Below are 14,922 nucleotides of genomic sequence, written 5' to 3'. Positions count from 1 at the left end.
AAACATCTATTCAGAATGTACCTGCCTTGGGATGCCCCAGTCAGGGAAATTCACTTGTTTGCCATGACCAAGACATGTATGGCAGGATCTTGGGGATTGCTCTCATCTATACCAAATTCTCATGTGTCTAAAGGGTTTTTCCAAGAAATTACTGGGATGTCTTGTCTACATAATTGCTCTAAGATTTAGAAAATACTCCTGCACCTCATTTAGTCTTCAGGATCCTGAGCAAATCAGCTAAGTTAACTGAAATTTGGCACCACTAGAGCAGCATGGAGCAGCATAGATGCCATTAAGAACTGATCTCAATAAGAAGAGTACTTTCAAACAGGCTAGGAAATTTTCTCACACCAAAACTACACTGGCCAGAAGATTTTTCTTTTCCTATTTCTTCTTTCTATTTTGTCTTTTATATCTATTTATATTTCTCCATTGCACTAGCTTACTCTATCTGCACATCAAACACATGTTTGATGGACCTGAGGATGCAGACAGAAGTTGTTTGTTTGGTTTGGAACTGTTTAAACTTGTTTGGGGGAAACTATCTGTTATTCTCAGTGGCCCTTAAGGGCCGATCCACATGGGAGAGTAAGCCAGGCTCAGCTCTGGTTCATGTGTCATAAAAAAGATTCATAGGCAAATTCCAAGCGTTGAAATATCATTAGTAAACGAAATGAGAGTGAGAAAGAGCCCAGCTCAACTCTCACGGTTTAAAGTGATCAGAGTCACTGGGACGCAAATAAACACGGCATCCCTGAACGTCACTATTTATTGTGTTTTGTTTTTCGTAATATAAATATATTTTATGGCTACCAAAGGATAGCTGGGAAAGTCTATCCTCAACAATACCAAGTATCTCCAAGGAGAACTCCTGTCTGCTTTATTTTCTTTGCGTTTCTTAGCTCTGCTAAATTAAGGCAATTTCACTTCTGCCGGGCCACATCCAGCAGACCTAAAAACCCACTGGGGACACACAGCCTCAGCAAGGGGACATGTGAAATATCAGCAAGACTTAAGGCTGGGGACTCCAAGGGCTTTGCTCTCTGTCATCAGTGCTGTGCTGTGAATCTCCAGTGACAGCAGGGTCTTTGCAGAACGGGGCTGCAGTGGGGTTTGCCCCACCACTGCCATGCAGGGGCTGCCGAGGGACAGTGAGGAGCGTGGCAGGAGGACAGCCCACGTTTCTGGAGCTGAAGGGCTGAACACACACATCCTGCTGGCTTGGGAGAACAAGGCAGCACCGGTCCTTTCGGCATCTTCTCCTTCTCATTTATTAAAGTCCCCAAAGAATCTGAAAAGAAACATGCTTCTCTCCTGACTGGTTTTCTCTCTCTTCCTCACTGCCGTTTCCCCTATTGTACTGCTACCTTTAACCCCGTTCTCTTGTATGGAGCAGAAACCAACAAGGCTCTTGCTAGGTTTATGTCTTCGCTGACAGATGTGAGATGGATGATGCTCACGGAGATGTCCAGGGTTAAAATGGGTGAATCTCAACAGGTTCAGAGTTTGGATGCTGCTATGACAAATGTCATCTACCATCACAGCTATTAGCTTCTGAAAAACTGGCTTGGAAATGTCTTTAAAAATGTGGGAGTTCTGCTTTACTTTTTTTTTTCTTTCTTTCTTGTCAGAAGGAAAACAAAAAGGAGAAATAGAAGTATTCAACTTCCTAGAAGGAGTTGGGGAAATTCTAAAAACAAGAACTTTTATGGAGTTTCATGTTTGTCAGTGCCAGCTGGAATATGGGAGTAAAAATACTATCTTTGACATTGGTTGTAGATTTGTAGGGAAACTCCAACGTGCAAGCCTGAAAATAGTAAGGAGGTAAAAATCCCCACCCTGTAGATTGAAATCAAAAACATCTCCAAAGACCTACAAAATTAGGAAGGGTCTGACATACTAAACTTTGTGCTTCTCCCAGTTCTGGTGATATCACTTTTTAAATTAAAACATAATAATCTCTCTACTAATAGCCATCGTATGGTAGTGGAATAAATGTATGGAGAGTGTTGGAGAACAGGGAAGGAGGAATGAGCTCAGATTTGCTGTGCAGCTCTAACAGCTTGAGATGGAGGGAGCAGATGGGACATTTCTCTAAGCAGGCTGGATGGATGTGGCAATGAAAGGACAAAATAATTGAAGGCAACCAAACCATGCAATCAGTTTTTGTCCTCAACCCTGGCCATCCACTTAGTCCTCCAGAGCTGTCTTGTGTTTCCCAACATCCTGGCTAATGGGTTTTGGCCACTCTGCCCCATGCCCATACCAATCCAGCCTATGGACAGTACCCTGCCAGGAACAACTTCCTCCACTGAGAGAGCAAAACTAAGGAGAAAAAACAGATATTTCCACCTTGCCTTCCCTGTGTACTTTCTGGTAAAATTGCCATTATTCAAATAGAGCATGCTTCTAAGGCTTTGGAGACCTGAGGCTGCTCCACAACACCTGAGAGGAGCAGCAGGGATTGTGACACGGGGAGGCGAGGGAATGACGCAGAAAATGATGCACTGCTCCTCACAGCATCCCTATCTGCCACAGCAGGAGGGGTGCAGACCAGTTTTGAAACCCAGGGATGGAAACTGCTTCTGAAACAGCAATATAAATTGCTGTGGGAAAGGATGAGAAAAGCAACGGGATGCTAGGTTTGCTAACGCCTGGCAAAAATGGGTTAAATAAAAATAGCAAATTAAGGGCAACAAGCTGGCCAAACATAACTCTGCTATCCATGCAGCTCACATTAGGCAACAGAGCTTTGAGCTCTCTTCTGAGTTACAGCAGAATTTAGGATATAAAGGAAAAGCAGTGGGAGACTCCAACAACAGTGTACATTTTATCTTTCTCTATGTGCAGATATGAAGTCTGAATAGCATCAAAGAAAGCGTGAAAACCATCAGGCCTGGCCCACATCCTGAGCAAAGGAAATAGCCTTCCCTTTAGTCAAAGTCAGCACTGCAATGTCTATATCTGAGGGGTAAGCAACACAACAACCCAGGTTTCCTGTCATGGATGGGTTCATCTGCCAGGCTAGGAAACAAAACCCTCTGTTTTCCTTCTTCTCATAGCACGTAACAGGGTGAGATGCAACCCAGCCTAAGGCCTCACTTGCCACAACGAAGCCGGTCACAGAAACACACTGTGTGGCTCTCCCTGATGCTCTCAGCTGCAGACAACCACATCATCTCCTTTACTGTCCAAGGTAAAGTCAAAGAGCCCAACAGTATGGACCAAAATGGAGAACCTCAAGAAAATTCAGTCCACAGACGAATTTCACACTGATACACAGACCTCAAGCAAATCTTCAAGGAGATTACACCTCTTCTTAGATTAGAAAGGCTCTGAGAGCACAATCCTTATTCCTTATTCCCCCCTATGGCAGCTCACCTTGTATCTGTTTTCATTTTCCATGGTTAAACCTCTGGCATAAGAGTTTCCCACTTTAATCAATGAGATTTGACATCACAGGACACCTCTTGGGGATGTGCTAGATGGAGCTCTAGCTGCAGCTTGTGCCATCTTCTCGTGCTTGTCCACAACCCAAAATGACAAACAGAATATCGCAGCACTGCGACAGTTTTGGAGGGCAGGGAAAGGAAGAGATGGGCTGAGAGCAAGAGAAAAGCAGAAGCAAATGGATCCAGAAGATCTCATTTCCACATGAATTTCTCTAATGTTTGGTTAGAGCAGAGGAAGGGGTAGGAGAATTCTGCAGGCACCCCACAGCCAAACATCCTTTCCTTGAGGAAAGAGCAGCATTCACAGCTTTCCATGGGGTGAACTCTTGAAGACTTTGTAAGATTCACTAAACCTTTGGTCAGAGGAATTCCAGTATCCGTTGTGTTTCCACTGTTGCCACCACTAATGTAGGCCATGTCCATATTAGCCAGGATCACAAGTTTGTTTTCTCTGGAACTCTTTCATGGATGGAGTAGTTCCAAGATACTAAATGATGTATCCTGATAGCTCAGGAGGCAGAGCTCCAAGATTCCCACCAATCCCCCTTAGGAAAAACCCCAAAGTAGGAAAGCACTTAACAGGGTGTAAAATAAAAAAAAAAATAGGTGATGGTTTTCTTCTTTCTTATAAGACCAAGGATGACAGAAAATAAAAGGCTATTTTCAGGTCTGAGATGGCCTGTGATTTGAGCCAAAGCTACCCTCTTGTCCAGAGGCACAGCCAGTGCTTTTTCTCCAGCCTGCACGGAGGTGCAGCTATTTAAAGCCACTCGGAGGCCCACTGCATGATGGAAAGCAGCCAGATCAGTTGGGCCTCATCGTTTTTGTTTTTGTTAGATCGAAGCCAGAGTATGTGAAATGACTTGTAAGAGGACCAGGGAAGGGGGAAAGGCTGGGCACCCAGCAGCCTCGCCCACAACATGCAGAGATCAGTCTCTGCCTCATTTAAGTGGTAGTGGGTCACAGAGAAGGTCCCTGAGCAAGGAGAATGGCTCTTTTGTCCCCTGAAACACCCACGGCCATGCAAAGACACGTGGCAAAACTCTCAGGGGTTACAGGTCAGCCATGAGAACAAGCTGCAGGAAAGTGTTTGCAAGGTTGGTGGTAGCTGACATCATGGGCATCATCCAGCTGTGACTCTGCCTCTGCCTCTCCTTGGCCTTGCACTGACACATCCAGGAGCCTTCTCCTCTACCATTCTCACTGCTGGGAGGTAAAAATCCTGTCTCCTTGCCTCCACAAGTCCCCACTTCTCACCACTGTGCACTCTTGCTGCCTCTGCACTCCACAAAGCCCTAGAGACCTGGCATGAAAGATCCCGTCCTAGCAAGTAATACATAATTTTCATCACTTTGGTTTTCAAATATATTCTTGTGTCAATTTTTAATTTTTTTTCAAGTCAGCCCTCGGAGTGCTGCCAATTTAAGCACAGTGCACATTGCTACAAGAGCTTCTTATTTCCACTTTGCCTGACAGGTATCTGTGTCCCTGTGACACTGCCTCTGTTCCCCAGCTGCTTCAGATAGCAATAGTTACCCCAAGCATTTTACAGAGTTATTGAAACCACTGACTAATGTGCCCAGAGATGAATATCCACTGGGAAAGAATCTGGTTGGGCTCGTGTTCCTTAATTGCTGATTAATTCCAATTATGGTACAGCTGATCCACCAGTACCACAGATCACCACATCAAAGAGCCAACCAGTAAAGGAAGCCCCTGAGTTAGAACAGCAACAGCTCTGTTTCAAAGTTCTTTCCAGCTGGAATGTGCTTCATAAACATTAATTTGTTATGCCTTGCTCATTCCCTGGGGAGGAAGGAGCTGTTACATTTATTACACAGGCAGCAAAACGGTGGCACAAAGCAGGACCACGTTTTCTCCAAAGTCTCCAAGGGAACCAATGACAGTCCTGAACATCCAGCAGGGAACAGCCCCAGCTCCAAGGCTCCCATCCTCTGCAGGAGCTCTGGAAGGGGACAGAAGTGCTTGGTAAAGCCAGAGGGCTGGGATATGACAGCAGACACCAAGAAGAGACACAGATGGTGGACAGGATCACACACAACTGCTGCAGCCTGCAGCTGGGACCTTCCCAGCCCAGGCAGTGCCAGGGATGCTCTCCTGCTCTTCAGAGGACGGGAGGAGCTGATCAAGGCCCAGAATAAATCCTCGCTTGTTCAAGTCTCTTTACTCTGCCATCTGCTCCAGCAACACCTTATGTCATCTAGAAAGGCCAGAGCTGCCCTCCAGGAAGCCCAGGAGCTGTACAAGCCCAAGAGTCTGAAGTGTCAGGAAGAGCATCCTGTGGGAAAACACGATCTTGTGGAGTTTACAAACCGAGGATGGAAACTGAGGAGCGCAGGAGATCTCAGCAGGCAAGGAGGCACCGAGCACTACAGAGAAGCTGTAAATGGGAACAGGAAGAGCTGAGGGCTAAAACACAGTGAGAGCAGCAGGGAGTTTCGAGGAACAAGGTTTTGTTGGTTTTTTTTAGGCTGTTTGGATGCTGCGTTGTCCGGAATTATTGTTCTTCATCTGTGTCTCTCCAGTGCTCCTACTCTGCTGATTGCTTTGGAAACAAAGCTGCCACCACAGTTCTTCAGCTCTTGATAATTGCCCCAGTAGATGGTTCTCAAAATAAGTTGTCTTCTGCACCAAAATATGTCAAAGCGTGTTATTACACTTCCCAAGGGAGAGCTCCCAGCTCCAGATTTTGTTTCAAGACCATGTCTTAGTATCTTTAAGTATTTCACAAGCTCTAAAACACACACCCCAGGGCACAGGGAAGGCTGTGGTCTCCCAGGGGAAGACAGAAAAACAGATTTATGCTGATACTGCAGAGCTCCTGTGGGACTGTGTGGATAGTGCCAACCAAACGAGTGCCAGGTATTTGTGGTGGCCTTCATTCTGCAGGAGAAGGAGCTTTGCTCCCACCAAACACACATGAAACATGGTAGGTTTTTGCAAGAGAATGTATGAAATGCCTGGAAAGCTCCTTGCAGCCAGCAAAGCACCGGTGAGGTGAGTGAGGAGCCCTGTGAGGGGCTGCTGCTGTGCCAGAAAACCCTCACTCCATCCCAGAGCAAAGGTTTGCAGAATGGGGAAGGGCTGGCACAGCACAGCAGGGCAGCAACTCAAGATCTAAACCCAAAATGTGTGTCTGTTGTTGATTAGGGGTCAAAATTCAAAAGAGGGAGGAAGGACCAGGAATCCTTTCTGAGAAGATTTTTCCAGCAAGTGGTGAATTTTTGTTCAAGCAATCAGCTCTGAGCTTAACAAACTACGTCTGCCAGACCCTTCTCTGCCCCAGTTTCATTCTGGGTCTGCAAATAAATCTCCCTCTTTCCCTTCTCCCTCTCACATCAACTCACCTAAATGCACAAGGCATTTAAAGCACTTGAGCTCAATTTTATTTCACACCACATCACTCTGTGTAAGCCTTTGTGTGTCTGCCCCACTTGAGCCATGGGCATGTGCTGATCAAACATCAGCAGAGATGAGGAGCAGTGAAGGGGCTGAGCTCACAGGTCTACAGATGGGGAGGCACTGCAACATGGAAACTCCTGGGAACACAGCTATCCAAAACCTGTTTTCCCTCCACTGGAGGCTTTTATGCTTGACAAAGAGGAAAACAGCTTTACTCAAAAATAAGAAAAATAAGTCTTTCCTCTTCTCCATCATCTATCAACAAAAGTCCTGCTTTCTACCACAGCTAGGTGGAAAAGCATCTCCCCCTCTATTTCAGCTGTTCCTTGAAGCAAGAACTCCCCACACCACGGCTAAAATATGCAAGAACATACACGTCTAACGGCACCTCCATATTTGCACATGCAACTAAATGTGAGAGATCCCAGTCCACAGCCCAGAACTCAACCTCGCTGTCAAAACCAGCCTGAGCACGGAGGAAACCAAGCTGAGGGATGCCAAAAGTGCCAGCAGAAAGCAGGGAGAGCGTGCACACAACCTGCTGAGTGTGGGACACGTGGGATGGCTGGGGGGGAAGCGTGAGAGGGATGCAGAGGGTGATGCCACAGCACGGAGCACGTGGCAGGGAGCAGAGGAGTGAGGGAGAGGGGCCAGAGCTCCAGCTCACACGTGTGGGGCCGAGAGCACAACGCTGCTCAACATTTACTCTCACATTACGGATTTAATGGCTTTTAACAGGAGACTTTGTAAGCGATCAGGAATTGGAACAAAAGGAGCTGGGGGAATAATTATCTTAACCAGGGGAGCTAAAGAACATGGCAAAATCTGTGCTGAGCAATCATGCTAATTAAAGGCACCCAGAAGAATCAGGATAGAAACGCCAAATGCTTTTCACTCTGCTGCCCTAATCCACTAACAGCCTCGGCACTTTGACTCCCACCAGCTGTGGGAAGGACGGCTCTGGGTGAGTTGGTTTGTAGCAATAAATGACAGAGATAAACAAGTGACACGGGGGGGTTGGTCCCCTCTGCAGTGGAGCCTGAAGCAATGTTTGGCCTGCCAAACCGAACAGTGGCTGCTTTGCACCAGCAGCCTGGGACAGGACCAAATGCTGCCACAGCCTCCAGCTGAGCAGGAAAGATCCCAACACGCTTCCCAGAGCGCAGAACAGCTGCTGGCACACAGCAGCATGAGGCTGAACACAGCCCAGAGCCACAAGCCTGGTTCTTTTGGGCTGCTCAGCCCTGCTGTGTGAGTTTCTCTGCAGGGAGCTGTGTACACAGCTCAGCACACTGCTCTGTCCTGGGATGTGTTCCCAGTGCCACACCAGAGCTCTGGCAGCACTGAGTATGCTGCTCCCGTGTTTGCATCGCTTCAGCCATCACAGGGCTGGGTCTACTCGGACTTGGCTTTCAAAGATAAGGACATCAATGCAGGAGGCACCACTCCCATCTTCTAATGCTTAAAATTCCAGCTGGGGTTCTTGCTCTGCTAGCATCAGAAAAGCAACAGCTAACACTGAAACATGAGCACATTTTCACGCAGAAATGTGGAGACTTGACAAGTGTCCGTGTTGTAGAGGAACAAAGTGAACACTATTGCTTCAGCAGACCATAAGCTTTACAGACCCAAATAAAAATTCCTGTGCACTCAGCTAGTGTAAAATCCAACCAGACTCCTTAAAGAGCTGCTGAGCCTTGGCCTGATGGGGATTTCAGGGAAATATCTTTAGATATACCTGAAGTCCAAGAGGACATCACTTGCCAAGGCAGATGAGTGCAGAAATACAATTAACAGAGCAAGACACAGTGGTGAAATCACCCACTGAGTACAGAGAAGCCTCTCTCTGCCCTTCCCAACCTCCAGGAGAAGGTTCTCCTCACATAACTGCTTGGTGAGATGTTAGACTCTTCTCCCCAGCAGTGCAGACCTGGCTTTTGTTGCAGTCACCTGCATTGGCACAGAATGAGAGCTGTGCTGGGGAGGTGGGGAGGCAGAAAAACCAATGCTAACAATTGTCATCAAGTAACAGCTTGCTTTTTAAAAAACAGTAGGGTTTTTGTTAATCAACAGGTCCATTAACATGGAGCAAATACCTCTGTAATGGACACCCACAGGATCACAGGCTGAACTATTTGTGTGCAGCATCTTTTGATTGATTCACCCTAAAGATCATCAACTAAATGAGAGAGGATGTAATACTTCTGCAGGAAACATTCCACAGCGGATACATTGATTGCAACACTCAGCCAGCTGCCGTGTGCCAGCCTCCTCTTAAAGAGACTTCATATTTGATTCTCTGATTAAATATTTTGAAATGGAGAAAAAAAATCAGGCCTAGAGTTGTGCTTCCCTCATGGAATGTGGTATTCTTCCAAGGAGGATATCACATGAGTGACCAATGTCCAGTCTCCTCCCTTTCTTGCTGTGATCAAGACTTATGATTCTATTCCCTTGGCCCTTGCCCAGCCACAGAGACCTCTGCCACTCCACTGCCTGGCCTCTTCCCACTAAATCCTTGGATCAAGACAAGAGAGCCTGTTTGATGGCACACCTGGAGACCTGTTGATTTATTCATTCAACCCCTAAGCACATTTTGCCTGCCAGTGCCTCTCTGACTCCTCCTCTCTCACCACAACAGATCCCTTTTCAATCAAAAGCCCACTCAAAGCCCAACTGGACAAGAAAAAACAGGGCTGAGAATGAGGAATACCCTGAGATGAATACAGAGTCAGAGAATCCAAGACTCATGAGGAAATTAGCAATGAAACCATCAGCTGAATAATTTGCCCCAGCAGCAATCTCAGCCAGCACGGATGGCCCTGGAGCCAGAGCTGAGAGCTTGTGAGCTCTGCAGTTTGCAAAAACAGGTTCTTTTTCCACAGACCAAATCCCAGGCTGACACCTCCTTTATGAGCTGCTGAAAAACACCATTTTCTGGACGAGCTCTGCAAAAACACAGTGACACTTCCAGTTTATGAGCAAGCCCTGCCACCGCTCAGCGAGCCACAGCCTTGGAGCTGTCAAAGCCGCGCTGAATGAGAGCAGCGGGGCCAGGAGACTGCTGGCAGCTCTGCTGAAGGGACGTGCTTATTTCACATGCAAATGAGCCACACAAATTGAGACCAGACCCTCCTTCTCCCCTCTGAGCTACTCGTAAATTACAGAGGCGGAAGGCAGGTGAAGGGTCTTTGAGGCAGGTGAAACACAGCGGTACAAAGGACCGAGCATCTAATTGGAGACAAGAGGAGAAAGCTGAACACTCACCCAGAGCCCACAGGGAGACACAGCTAACCCTCCCCTCCTGAGATAAGCTCCATCAAGAGAGCGTCCAGCCTGATGGATTAATGACTCCTTGAGGCTAATCAGTGGTGCCAGCACCTACAAATGAGAGCCCTTCTCTGCTGTAGCTTCCACCCCTTGTCCCCTTCAGCACCATAGGAAAATAAATAAATAAAAAAAGCCTGCAGGTCTCATCCAAGCTGAACTACATGGGTCATTACAGCCAGGCAACAAGGTAAGTGCTGCAGGTATAAGCTTGGCTGTGGCTCCTGCCTCCTCTTTCCTTCTTTTCAAAGAAAATAAAATTGGGTTTGCATCGACTACTGAGAAAATGAGACAACATTATACAGGACACGACCCTCTGCAATCAAATTAGGTCATTGCAACACCATAGCTAGCATGGAGTATGTAGCCCTGATACGATATAGGATCAAGGAGAATAATTTTATGCAGTAAACATTAAAAGACAAAAGGAAAATTAATCATATCAAGACATTCATCATAACTAGAGTAAGAAATAAGTTTGGAATGGCATAACAAGCAGCACTCCTGTCTCTGGGCTTCCCTCTCAAGTCTTTCCTGTGTCTCCATTCAAACCAGCCTGACACTTCCCAGAGCTGCTCATTATATACATGGCAGAAGTTGGGAAATATTTTTGCCACTTGCTGCACAGCTTCCTTTCACCCAGCTCTGACAGTTTTCAAAAGAGTAAAGCCACTGTTCACAGAGTTTCCAGCTGTGGCCCAAGAACAACAAACCCGAGGGTGCTGATTTCTGGGGTGCTCAGATCTGTTTAGATACAGGAGCAGGTACAGTAGCAGTGCTGTTCTACACTGTACAGGACTGTGGGGATGTAGATGTGGAGCCTGGGCTTTGTGCAACCTTGGAGGTGAGTTCTGCCAAAAACCCAGTTCAGCCAAACTTCTTTCATGCCAGTTTCGCCACATCAGGCAGAGGAATATGCACCCAATATATTCATCCTGCTACATGTGGGAAGGAGAACACAAACCTTCTTAATCTCTTGATTTACATAGCAGTCTATAGCAGTGGTTTCCCAACTGCATAATGAGTACATTAACTCTGGCTAAGCCAATTCTCCAGAGATGAAGAGATGGAAAAAATAATCGAAACAAACTGTGATACAGTTTTTGATTAAGCAGCTGATGATCAATAAAAGTTATCTGCAGGGCACAGAGTGTTAATGAGCTACCATTCCTGTGCCAAAGAAACACCTGAGCCCATGGTTCCTGCTCCACACAGTCCACAGGGGTCAGCAGGACCTGCTCCTCTTGGACTGGCAAAGTGAGAACAGGGGCTGCAGTCCACTGGTCTCACCTGCCTTCATTCCTGTTAAAAGGGTGATGGTGGAAGAAGGACGAGAAATAACCTTAAAGCAGGACACAGCTAGAAAGAGGGGAATGAAAAAGGTTTACAGCCTGACTCAGACTTGAGGTGCTATATTTGGGGGAAAAAAATAAATTGAAAAGCCATTCATAGCCTTCTCAGATATCTCTATTTATTTAAAGAGGCCTTGGAGTTCTGTAGCTGTAACACCAATACCTCTACAGCAGGGAGCAAGAAGGACCAGCCAGTGGAGCTATCAGCTCCCTGCCACCAGGGATGCAAGGCACAAAGTGACCCACACCACATCATGTGATTGCTATCCTCTTATCCTTTCCCCCACAACAATGTCACTGCAAAAAAGGTGGTAAAGCTCCATAGTTACTAATATCTTAAATTCATCCCCAAAGATTCTAAGGCATTAAAGAGTGGAGTTTATGAGAATTTCTCATAGTTACGTAGCCACCTATTTAACAGCACACAGCAGCAAGGCTGCACAAGGGTTTCAGAGAGCAAGTGGAAAGGAGAGCTTCATATTAAGGCTACAGAGAAGAGACAAGGCTCAGATCAGCAGACACATAAAATATCATTACCTCTGCCTGAATTTAGCTATTTCACTGTAACTAATCATTTTGCTCTTCTAGAAATGTCTGGAGAACTGTTAGTGACCACAGGGAGCTGCAAGGATCTTTGTATTACATTTCCTCCAAAAGTTCCCTCCTCTGACAGCCCAGCCCAGCCTGCCTACAAAAGGGATTTGTTTTCCCAAAACCCACTTAGCCTTCCTGTCCTTAGAGGGTCTAGGGAAAGCTGAGAAAAAATCAGCAGACAGGATACTTGTTCTGAAGTGTCCCACAGGGAACAGAGGGGATGAACAGCACATTAGGATTTCTCCCCCAATTTCTCAAATTCTCACGGAACTGGGGCTTGCAATCACCCTCTGCAGAGCCCATGTCAAGACAGATCATTAATACTACTTGACACTGAGGATCTCTTGTATTAAAAAAGCACGGCAATTACTTAGTTCAAATCTCTATATTATTCATAAGATCTATATCTATCATGGATATGGTATTTACACAGCTATGGGGAAATGTAATAAATAAGGCAATAAGCGTTTCCTTCCTCCAGGTCAAGATGAAAGTCTGCATCTTAGAGAGCAATGCTTTCCTTGGGCAGCCAGGCTCATATCCCAGCCTCCCTGCCTAATTCCTGCAGCCAAGAACTAAAGGCAAGCTGAAAAATGACTGCTCTTCCTCTGAGCCCAGCACTCAGGTTCCAACACACCCCAGTGAAGCTGGCCAGGGGGCAATGCCCAGGTGTAATGAGACCTGCAAGGAGAGGTCTCTTCAGAAGTAGTCAAGAGAGCAAAGCAGAACATATTAAGACTGTAGCATGGCCCCCATGAAGGTGGAAAGGGAGAATCTGATCTGAGCTATCTGGAAAAGAGCAGGAAAAGTTCAGAACTGCCATTTTCTGGAATCACAATATGCAGCTGGCAGCTCCAAGGACGTGTTTGTCCATCTAAACCCCTGACTCCAAAAGACTGGCTGTGAAAGGACTTCAGGTGGGGACTCATAAACATGCAACATGGTCCAGTGGGCTGAACATGGGCCAGGCTGCTAGCTGTCAGCAAGCTGGCATGGCCTTGAGCAAACTGATGTCTTTCCAGCTGCCTCTCCTCACCCATAAAATGGAGATGAAGATGCTCGGCAGCCCCTTGATGGGCTGGAAGGAGAAATGCCTCTTTCCAGGAAATAGTGGAAATACAACATGCCAGGTTACTTCTCCTCATTAAGAAGAGCATGAAATCTACCCCATCCCTCAAATACTCAGCTGCCTGGTGTTCTCTCAGTAATGTTCCCCTGACATTTGGGCTCTGCTGGGATCTGGCATGAGAGTAAACAGTCCCATCCCACCCCATCTCTGGGATTTGCCCAGAATTTATTTTTAACACAGCCTCAGTGTGAACATTTGCGGTGGGATTTGTATGAATTCATGCTGATCCCTGACTCTGAGCTCGTCTCACCCTGACTGTGCCAATAGCTGGGACTGTCAAGAGGGCAGAAGGCACAATGTCCCCCAGCCTTCACCAGGAGTCTCACACGAGGCAGACCCAAAGCCTCCTGCCCCATTCCACATGTGGGAAGGAATCTTTGGGCTGCCACCTCAGATGGAGCCATTCCTGCTGTCCAGGGCAACTAATTTTTTCTAGAGCATAAGACATGTTAAACAGGGCCCTAAGCTCGGCTTAAAATGACCTTTCAAAACCATGCAGCCCCAGCTAAGTTCTTTATTTCTCTGGTTCTGGGATGTGAGCAATGGGATAGAGCAGAAGCCGTGGACCATCTGAGAGAAGACCTAGACAATTGGGCTGTAACTTTCTGGTATGCCAAGCCCTCAGGTACATCTTGAAACACAAGGTCCTTGCTCTTGGTACACCTGATGGCCACCACCTCCCTTGCTCAGTGCTCCTCATCAATTACAGCACAGAGACGTAAAATGACTGATACTTTTAATACAAAGGGCCTGTCATTTATTTATTAGCTGGCGACAGGCCCTGCAGTCCAGGATGGATGCATTATAAATCAACTGCATTTCTAACCATTAAAAATTCATCCAATTCATAATGTAGGATGCCTATAATTTCCTTATTAGTGTTGAGTGTGAAGGATTTTTCTTTCTCCTCCCTTGGCTCTTGGCTTTCCCAAGATCTTGCTCATCTGAGGATTAGCTTGGCTTAATCCTAAAAGAGGGAGATAGAGGGGTGAGAAGGGCTGGGATAAGGGAGACAAGGACTGAAGAAATTTTGTTCCAGATTTTTCTTCTAATTGCAATTTGCTATATATGCTTAGGAGACTTAACTGTCTCCTGTCACACTTATGGGAGTGAGAGAAACTGCTTGTCCTGAATTTAAGAGATGTTTGTAAGAGGAAAAAAGTTCCCTTTTATCTCACAAAGGGAAACAAGGAGTATGGTGGTTGGACAGGGAAGGATGATGTAAAACCTGTTAAAAGTACAAGTAAGATAAGAACAGGTGTCCACACATTATAAACTGGTGCATTTAAAATAGATCAAACATATATACGAGATTTATATATAAAAATAGGTAGGTATAGTAACCTTCAGACTCAGTGCTCTGATTCAGTGAGGAAAAATAGGTTAGTAGGGCTGAAAGAAAGGTGTGACATTTTTACAGACCCACAGTGGTGACAAAAAACTTCAGGTGCTGTTGCAGCATCAGCAAAGGAACTTGGAACGAGCATCAGAAAAAGCTGAGTCTACATGAAACTGTAAATCATCACTTAATTTAACTACTGTGCCCATGTTGACCATGCTTGGCTGCAGACAGCAGGACAGCCTGATCCTTGGTGTGGTACACACAGAAATGTCCATGCTTTCACTAGGTCTCAGTTTGTTCCCA

At 46.2% G+C, this 14,922-nt stretch overlaps 1 protein-coding gene across 3 annotated transcripts in view; it reads right to left on the bottom strand.

The window, feature by feature from the left end:
* NTRK3 (neurotrophic receptor tyrosine kinase 3) overlaps positions 1 to 14,922 on the bottom strand; it is a 204,164-nt gene that overhangs the window by 67,785 nt on the left and 121,457 nt on the right. The gene's annotated exons all lie outside the window — the stretch shown is intronic.

This window comes from Sturnus vulgaris, chromosome 13 (genome assembly GCF_052056855.1).
Source record: "Sturnus vulgaris isolate bStuVul1 chromosome 13, bStuVul1.hap1, whole genome shotgun sequence".
Classification (NCBI taxonomy): Eukaryota; Metazoa; Chordata; class Aves; order Passeriformes; family Sturnidae; genus Sturnus; species Sturnus vulgaris.
The sequence above is the reverse complement of the archived record's forward strand: the minus strand, read 5'-3'. Positions and strand labels throughout refer to the sequence as shown.